This window comes from Pteropus vampyrus, unplaced genomic scaffold (assembly GCF_000151845.1).
Source record: "Pteropus vampyrus isolate Shadow unplaced genomic scaffold, Pvam_2.0 Scaffold98, whole genome shotgun sequence".
In the NCBI taxonomy this organism is placed as follows: Eukaryota; Metazoa; Chordata; class Mammalia; order Chiroptera; family Pteropodidae; genus Pteropus; species Pteropus vampyrus.
Window position 1 is genome coordinate 1,096,252 of NW_011888879.1, and position 7,675 is coordinate 1,103,926.

The 7,675-nt window shown below is 46.8% G+C and overlaps 1 long non-coding RNA gene across 1 annotated transcript in view; it reads right to left on the reverse strand.

The window, feature by feature from the left end:
• Window positions 1-2,967: 2,967 nt before the first annotated feature.
• The window catches only part of LOC111742636, a 108,345-nt gene continuing 103,637 nt past the window's right edge, over window positions 2,968-7,675 (reverse strand). Inside the window, exon 4 of the long non-coding RNA XR_002781403.1 lies at window positions 2,968-3,799. This is a non-coding gene — a long non-coding RNA (uncharacterized LOC111742636). The remainder of the gene's footprint in view (window positions 3,800-7,675) is intronic.

The following is a 7,675-nucleotide window of genomic DNA, read 5'->3' on the forward strand; positions in this document are numbered from 1 at the left end:
TCTATTTCAGTTGTGACCCAGTGTGATGGCTGCTGAGTGCGGGGACCAGATGCTGCACAGAAGGGCTGGGGGCAGCTGGCGTTAGATCGGGGAGGTGGAACAATTGGGTGAGGAAACCATGGTCCCATAGCATTTTAGAGTTGATAGGAACCGACCTGCTTTTACACATGAGGAAACAGGCATGCCACCACTTAGCGGCAGAATGAGGAATGTTCTCTTGTTAAAACCCTTTGGTCTTGGCTCCCTAACCCTGAAATTAACTAGCCACAGACAGACCAAGTTTGCCAAGGGGGATCTAGAAAGCTGGCCCTTAGGCTAGTGTAGGCATCATTGTAAAGAAAGTTTGGTTAGAAGCTTGAGTTGATTAGAACAGCGGTCCCCAACCTTTTTGGCACCAGGGACTGGTGCTTTTATGAGAATCTGATGCCTGGCGTTCTGAGGTGCGGCTGAGGCGGTGATGCTGGCGCTGGGGAGCGGCTGCAAATACAGATGAAGCTTCACTCAGCTCTCTCTCCTGCTCCTCACCTCCCGCTCACCTCCTGCTGTGCGGCCGGTTCCTAATAGGCCATGGACCATTACCGGTCCCTGGTCCAGGGTTTGGGGACCCCTGGCTTAGAACACAGAGGGAGGAAGACAGGGATGTGACAGATGTCAAGGGACACTATCCTTGGGGGCAGTGGGGAACCAGATGGTACAGGGTTAGGGAATCTGTGCACAAGAGTTAGCAGGCCTGCTCTCCTTAGAAAGGCCTGCTGACAAGAGTGACTCTTGGCTGGTGTCTGGGTTTCCAGGGTGTCCCACACTTCCCTAACAGATAAGGGTGGCGCAGTCTGGGCTCTCTGTACAGACAGTGTGTTTATGTTGAACACTGCCAGGCAGAGAGGTTTGCATGGCCAGGGCCCAGTAAACACCTCTGGCTCTGAGTCGCTTTCCTGGGTAATCACATGGCACACATGTTGTTGCATCTTGTTGCTGAGGGCGAGTGTGCTCTGTGTGACCCTCGCAGGAGGGAGAGAGCATGGGGGAGTTCTCACACGGATTCCTCTAGACTCCACCTGTGTCCTTTTCCTTTATGGTCTGGCTGTGTATCCTTGCTACATCACTATAGTAAGTCCTGCTCTGAGCACAACTATATACGAGTTCTGAATCCTTCTAGTGAATTTTCGAACATGGGGGTGCAGAACCCAAGGGAAGAGAGAACAAAGCAGAGGGTACATGCAGCAGCAGTGCCAGAGGCTGCAGAACGAGGACTGAGAAAAGGTCTTTTTTTTTTTTTTAATGCTGATATTATTGGTCGATACTTAACTGAGGGAAGGAGAGAGGGAAGCTTGAGATGGAAACAGGTTAAGGAAAGAATGTTTGGGGTATGGGACGCAGAGGATGTCTGTAGGCAGAGAAAGGAAGAGAGTAAGGTGGGAAGGTGGCAGTTGAAATTGGCTTATGTGATCGTGGGGGCTGGCTAGGTGAGTCTAAAATCTCTGGGCTGGAGCTGGTGCTACAGCCCACTGGCAGAATTTCTTCCTCAGAGAATCCTCAATTCTGTTCTTAAGGCCTTTGAACTGAAGTGACAAGTCCCACGCAGGTCATTCAGGATAATCTTTGCATAAAGTTAACTAACTGTAGATGTTAATCACATCTATAAAATACCTTTACAGCAACACTCCAGTAAGTGTTGGTTGAATCACTGGATACTGTGGCCTATTCAAATTGAGACATATAAGTGATCATCAAAATGGCTATTATATGAGTTCCTACTCTATATAGGGCTTCTTTGAGGATTCAATGATGATATGCGAAATGCTTAGCACAGACCTGGTATAGTCTTAGCAGAGTAAGCCTGAATAAATCTTAGCTGCTATTATTTTATTAGCTTATTATTAAAAATATAAGCAAGAGGCAGTATAACAGGTCCACAGTCATCTTATGCAATTCAGAAACTGAATAAACTCTAAAAACCGGAAGGTTTTTTAAATATGTCATTTGACAGCAAAACCTGACCTGATCTGAACTCCTTCGGTGATGAAACTTGTTGGAACTGACACAAGTCTATTTATAATCTTCAGTTATCCTACTCAGTGTGAATATTCATGTTCATGCCTTTCTGTGGAAATAGTAATATAGTTGATCACGGGGTGCTGCCTTGGACACCCTGTAAGTGTTATGGTATGTGCCCCATAACACCTTTTTAAAATTTGACAAATACTAAATTCTGAAACCCAGTCAACCCCCAAGAGTTTTGGCTGTGGGACTGCGGACCTGTATAACAAGTCTTTCTGAAATATGTAGTGATTATCTTATTTGTAATCACCTTTTTGGATGAGAGCCAGGGCAGGCCCACCTGACCCCGTCCCACGGTCAGCTGTATGGTCTGTGGTGAGAGCTCGGGCACCCGTACAGGGAGCTGCGTGGGGTCCCCAGTGGAAACTTCAGACTGGAAATCATGAAAGACAGGATTCCGGCTGTGTGCCCTTCCCAGACTGTACTGTGTTCTGGGTCTACGGCACAAGGCCTTGACCCGGTTTCCTCCTTTGGGGCCTTTTAGGTCCTCAGAGGGATCCGCAGCATGGCTCCTTGAATCCCTCACACACGGGAGTCTGAAGAGAGCTCTACTTGAGCTGAAAATCCAGCCTCCTCGGTGCATCCTCAGAGTGCCCGCCCCCCCGCCCAGGATGCGTTTGCACTCAGTCACTGTCTCTCCTTGGAATCTTTGCTAAGGGGGGGGTCACGGCTACATTTGTTTTCTGCTTTTCTAAAACTTAACGATAGTGAAGGGTGGGACTGTACTTCCTCCTCCGAAAGGATGATTCTGCACAGACGAGAGGAGTATACAGACAGTGAAGGCTGTGGGATCCAGGTGGGTGAATAAAGAGGCGAAACCACCCTCTCTAATTCTATAGTGCGAAGGTGGCTTGTAGACATTTTGGCTGTGTAAAGAATATATTTTGCATCCTGCCCCAGTATACTCAACACTGAAATGCAAGTTCCATGAAGTTCACCAAAACGGTGCTTATTCTTACCACGTGTGATGCGCTCTGATGTTTTCTACTTTCTGTTCTGTTTTAAACATTTTTTTCTATTTCTATTTGTTCTAAACCTGTTGGTAACTCACTAAATTGATCTCATGACCCACTAGTAGGTTACCAATGCCAACTGCAATTAGAAAAATATGGCCTTAGACCCTTGGAGGCCCACTTAGTTCTGGGAACATCCCCAGCAGTCTCCTTTCCTAAGGAGAGTCACCACTGAGAGCGTCTGTGCTCTGCCCAAGGCCCTGGTGCGGGGTCTGAGGGTGCGATCGAGCTGGCTGCTGGGCCCCGCCTTCCTGCCGGCCCCAGGCTCCAGGTCTCCCTCCCGGATGCTGGAAGAAGCCCTCCCTCTGCCCTGCTGCTCTTGTGTCCCCTTGTCACGGTAGCACACATGGCACTCTCTACTGGCCCTGCCTGACCACAGGCAGAGCGGAAGGCCAGATGGTAAGCAAGCCCAAGAGGAAAGATGAAAACCTGGCCTCGTTTATGCAGGTGGGTCCCTGATCCCCTTTCATCGGGTCCCCCTCACCCGCTCCCTGTGTCTTTCCTTGTGGTCTTGGGTCTTTCGGATGAATTTCCTGTTATACACTCACCCTGTCCTGCTCGCCAGCAAGTGTGCTGTCCTTTGTGCTGTGTGCCCTCTGATGGAGCCGGCCAGAGAGTGGACTGAGCCTTCGGTTCCAAGGCTCCAGGTTCTGGAACCCGTCCTCCTTCTAATTTGCTCTGTGATTCTGGGCAAGTTTCGTAATTTTCGTGGACCTGGAGAGCCACACCTGCAAAATGAAGGTGTTTGATAGATTATCTTCAAGGCCCCATCCAGTTTTAACTGGAGTCCTTATTGGTCACTTGGGAATTACATTTTTTCCTATTTTTCCTTTAGGAAAATCTCCTTCCACTTGGTTACCTGATTCTTCTTTGATTTTATAACTGTCAAAACTTAGAGAAAGAAAACGGAAACTAACATTTATTTCCTTAAACTGCTACGTGCTTTATATCTCTTGCCTTGGTTAAGAGAGATTACAGAGGAGAAAGGTGAGGCACAGAGAAGTTAAGTAATTTGCCCAAGGCAACACAGCTTATAAGTGGTAGCTCAAAAACCCTGCCCTGTTCGACTTGGAAACTTGTGCTAGGACCACAGTACCACGGTGGCTCCTCTTTTGGTCTCTTGGGGAAAGACAGGCCTCCTGCTGTTATTTCTGACCTGCCGTGAGATAAAAAGGACACCTGATGTGTCTGTCCTTCCAGGTGGATGAGGGGATGGGGGACCATGTGCGAAGCTGGTGCTGGGCACGGGTGTCTGTATTGTGTCTCGGTGGACATTTCTATTCTGGAGTCTGCGTCTATGTCCCCAAGGCTTCCACCCACCCTCTGTCTTCTCGGTTGCCATCTCTCGGGACAGCCATCTCCACACGATAAGAACTTGGCCACCAGCACGCACTTGGCATTACACTGACAGGCCATTCCCCCCAGAATGCCCATGTGATAGGTGTTCAGTGTCCCTTTCTCCCCTCGTCGCTATGGCTCCTCTTAGTACTCACACCTTCGATGTAGTTTCGCGAGGAGATAAATATTTAACTGTTGAAGAAATGGAGTGTGTTACTGATAAGAAACATGTTTTTATAGCTTATGAATTTGAACATCAGGTTTATGTGGCTCTTTGCACACAGAAAAGTAATAAATATCAAAGAAAAAGCAACAGAATGGAAAACGTGACAACATTCCGTGGGTAAAATTGTCACTGTCATATTTTTTAAATGGATATAAATACATAACTTGATAAACATTGAAGTTGAGGAACAAATAATCACAGTGACGAGAAAGCAGGAAATCAGCCCAGAGGAAAATGCCATCTCCCGGCCGGTTAAGTTGTGCCGTGTAAAATGAGATGAGGTGCAGCAAATGTCCACCAAGATAACAGACGTTCCGGGGACTATCTGTAGGGGCCGATCCAGGAATAATAAAAACCAGCCATTCACTGGGCTTCTAGGCTGCGCCTGCTGCCTGCCGTGTGCTCACGTACACTGTTCCGTCGGCGTCAACCTGCCTGCGAGGTCGGTGGGCATTATCCCCAAGTAACAGACAGACTGAGGCCTAAGAAGTTATGTGACAGCGAGATATGCTTCTCTGGCCTAGTTGCTTCATGTCTCTGAGCCCCAGGTCCTCTATCTGTTAAATGTGGTCATGAAAACACTTGACCTTAAGCTCCATGAGGGCAAGAAGCTCAAGGCCAGCCTCAGAGAAGGCCAAGCAGCATATTCTTGGAGATATTGAAATGCTTTTACACAAGCAGTGACTCCCACCCTCACCCCGGCCTGTGAGCCACTTGGCTGGTGTCCCTGTATCACCAATGGGGCTGAGACAAAGGAAAGACCAGGTCTGGGGTGTCCTAGAACTGTGCCGGTCACCTCAACCTGAGCCTGATTTGATGGAAGTTAGAAAATCCATGCCGCCTGCTCTTGTGTTACTCTGTTGGGAGGAAATTAAGGTAACACTGTATAACCACAAACACCGCAAAAAAAAGAAGATAATACCCATTGTTATAACTGGGGAAACAGCGTTACTTGTATTTTTCTAGCGCTGTAAATTCTATTTTGAAGGACAAACGTAAAAAATATAAATTGATTACATTTTTCATATATGTTGGCCCAAGAATTCCACATATTAAAATAGGCCTTAAGGACCTAACTCATCAAATTAGAAAGTAACTTCTAGAAAGATATTCATAATGCTGCCATTTATAGTTCTAAGGAACTGGAAACAACCTAAATATCCAAAATAGAAGAAGAATAACTAAGCAAACAGGTACACAGTATCACTAATACAAAATACAGCTGTTGAATGACAGCCATTTTGGTTATTTCAATACATAGAAACATTTATATGAAGTAATGTTACCTCTAAGAAGCAAAATATAAAATAGATCATTTACACTGATTACATCCATGGATGTATATTGGCGATCTGAAAGAAAATTCGGGATGAATTAAATAATTCATCATTTAATATTCTTTTGAATTTTTTCTGCATAGAGTTGCTTCACCATTTGATTTTTTTTAAAAAGAAAACTATTGCCATGGGCTTAGGGTGATACTTTGTAACTTTTCCAAGTTTTCATGAGCGGACACGACGTTCTGCAGGTCTGGGCGAGCTCCCCGAAGACCTGCTGAGGGGAGGCTGCTTCCCGACTTCACCCTCTGCTCTCTGCACAGCCCACGGTGGGAGGAGGGTTTACTACCTTGAGCTGGAAGAGTTGGGCTCTTCGCCTCCTCACAGTTTCTTTCCCACTTTCTAGGAAGATCAGCCCATCTACATGGCGGTGAAGGGAGTGGTGTTCGATGTCACTTCTGGAAAGGGTAAGTGGATTGGCTTTATGAATCCTTATTTCTGGGGAGCTTGGCAGCCACTGGACAGGTGAGGAGAGGGAGGGATTGCTGGGCAAGTCCTTTTCCCCCGAGGGAGTTAATCGTTGTCAGTATTGTACTTCATTATTCTAATAAGGTCACACTCCTGCAAAAGCCTTCCATGGCTCCCCGTTGGCTACTGAATCAATGATTTACCCAAGTAGAAGCAGGGAAAGGAAAAGTATCACTTAGCAAAGAGTTGGGATCATAGAACATTATAGACTATTTTAATGCCATTTCATAGTTTCCCTACTGGTAACTACAGATGCTATCATGGAGGTAGTATTGTAATGTTCATTGTTTATCTGATATCAAACAAAGGGTGTTGAACGGAAATAGACTTGGTTTCCCCCAACTTTTAAGAAGACTGAATATTTTTCTTGTTTGCATTTCAAATATTTTAAAGAGATTATTTTCATTCTGTATTTTTTAAAAAAATCACCTCTCAGCCCAGCATGTGCAACTTACTCCGTATTTTGAATTAGTGGGACCCAAACTGGTGGCTGGGTTGGCTCATTGGACCTCATGTCTTCACCGCTTTCCCTCTCTCAGGCCTGGAGGCTTTTTGGGGATCGGGCTGGGTCCTCCCTCTCCCTGCCATGCACAGTCTCCTAGGTGCTCTGCATGCACACCCACACTCACATCCTCCTCCTTCTTCTCACTACAGAGTTTTATGGACGGGGAGCCCCCTACAATGCCTTGACTGGGAAGGACTCCACCAGAGGGGTGGCCAAGATGTCTCTGGATCCCGCAGACCTCACCCATGACACGGTGAGTCGGATTATAAGCCTTTGTCAAAATGTCCCACCCCCTCGGCCATGGCCTTTTTTACCCCTGGGTGATGGCAAAGCTTCCTAACTAGCCTATTTACATGTGTCAGCCAATTATTTTCTCGAAATAGATCTCCTACTCAAAAACCTTCCATGGCTCCCCATTGCCTATGGAGCCAAGTCCAAACTCTTGCAAACTTGTGATCAAACTCAGCGAGCTTCCAGTCTGGCTGCGACCTGCTTTGGCAGCTCCATCCCTTTTACAGTCTGCACCCAGCATCCCCAGCCTCTTCCAGATCTGTTTGTCCTGAGACCCAGACCCCAAGCCACTCTTGGTAGCTCAGGGGATGAATGAGGTTGCAAAGCAGAGTCTCCTCCATCCTCATATTTCTGTGAGAGAGAAAATAGCATCAAATAAAACCATTTCAGGGTCTACGTAATCCCAACAGAGGAGCTGGCATTCACCCCAACTATGCTC